Below are 1,617 nucleotides of genomic sequence, written 5' to 3' on the forward strand. Positions count from 1 at the left end.
GTCAAATCTGCAATTCCATTCTTGGAAACATTTTTTCAAACACATCTATTTGGATATCTGACAGCACCTCCCTCGTGTTTTTCTTCTACATCATCAAATCGCTGTCCTTTCGTGTCCCTCTTCGTTCACAGAAACAAAATGAAGTCACATGGAGGGAGGTCAGGTGAGTCAGGTGCTTGGGGCAAGAGAGGCATGCTGTTCTTTGGCAAAAATTGTGATGGCTAAGTGAGCAGGTACATTGTTGTGGTGCCAAAACCAGTTCCCCATCTGCCACAAATCAGGACTTTAGAAAGCTTGATTAAAAGTCTAACCTGGTGGAATGAACTCCAAATGCACTATTCCCCTCACATTAAAAAAACAAATGAGTATTGGTTTTGGGGGGGATACCCTCTCCTATACATTTATATATACATTTCATTTTAGGAATACTGAAATACTAATGTTTGATAAATAAGCATCAGTATAGATTCTGTTAGTAGTATGAAATAGATAATAATGATACTATATTATTTAGTCAGGAAATCCCCAAATAAAATTTAAAAAGATATCTGTTCTCAAAGTTTGGGATATAAAATAGTGAACCTCAATAAAGTGGCATGTTATAAGTTCCACGTATTTGATTTACCACCTCCTTTTCAGAACAAAGTAGTAACGAAAACTTTGTCCCGTAGCCCATAAACCATGAAAAAGTGTAGGGATCTGCTTTTGGAGCAGCCCTCATTCCTCCAGATCACCAGTGAAAAAACAGGGACAAAGTCCCCTAGTACCTTACCAAACATACTGAAAAACATCCCATTAGAGAAGACAAAATAAGAGAACTGGGACCTTCTAAAAATACAACATTTATGCACATCAAGACCAACAGGAAGGGGGGGGAAGAGAACCCACAGATTGAGAAAAAGTATTTAACAATGATATATCAGGAAAAGGGCTAATTTAAAATATCTATAGAAAACTACAAACTTAATAAGAAAATACAAATAGCCCAATCAAAAATGGAGCAAAAACTAAAAGACAATTTACTAAAGATGGTATCGAGGAGGCCAAAATCAATATGAAGAAATGCTCAAGTTCATTGGCCATAAAAGAAATACAAATTATCACAATAATAAACCACCTCACACTGACAGCAAAATAAAAATTGGGGGAGGGAGAAAATAATAAATGAAGAGGATGCAGAGAGACTGAATACTTATACAATGCTGGTGGATTATAGAACTATATAAACATGATGGAAATCAGTACGGCACTTCCTTAAACAGATGCAAATACAAATACTTTATGATCCTACAACATCTCTCCTGGGTGCATACCCTGGAGAAAGAAAGAACAATGCATGGACACGCATACCTACATATGCAATGTATGCTGTTTATTGCAGCAATTCCAATAACAGCAAAAAGACAGAAACAATAAAAAAACACTACATAGGAATGAATAAACAAACTGGTACATTCAGACAAGGGAAAATTATACATTCTGGAAAAAAACATGAGAGTGTCAAACACCTTAAGATATGGACTAAATTAATGAACATTATGCTCAGCAGAGTTGGCTAATCTCATAAATATTCTGTGACCCATTACACAACAAAAACAGCTTTCACATTAAGCGAAA

General features: G+C 35.7%; 1 protein-coding gene across 1 annotated transcript in view; it reads right to left on the reverse strand.

The window, feature by feature from the left end:
* The window catches only part of FCHO2 (FCH and mu domain containing endocytic adaptor 2), a 107,990-nt gene that overhangs the window by 79,621 nt on the left and 26,752 nt on the right, over positions 1-1,617 (reverse strand). The window lies entirely within an intron of this gene.

This window comes from Echinops telfairi, unplaced genomic scaffold, assembly GCF_000313985.2.
Source record: "Echinops telfairi isolate 266 unplaced genomic scaffold, ASM31398v2 ScPeMD7_7469;HRSCAF=8507_1, whole genome shotgun sequence".
Lineage (NCBI taxonomy): Eukaryota > Metazoa > Chordata > Mammalia > Afrosoricida > Tenrecidae > Echinops > Echinops telfairi.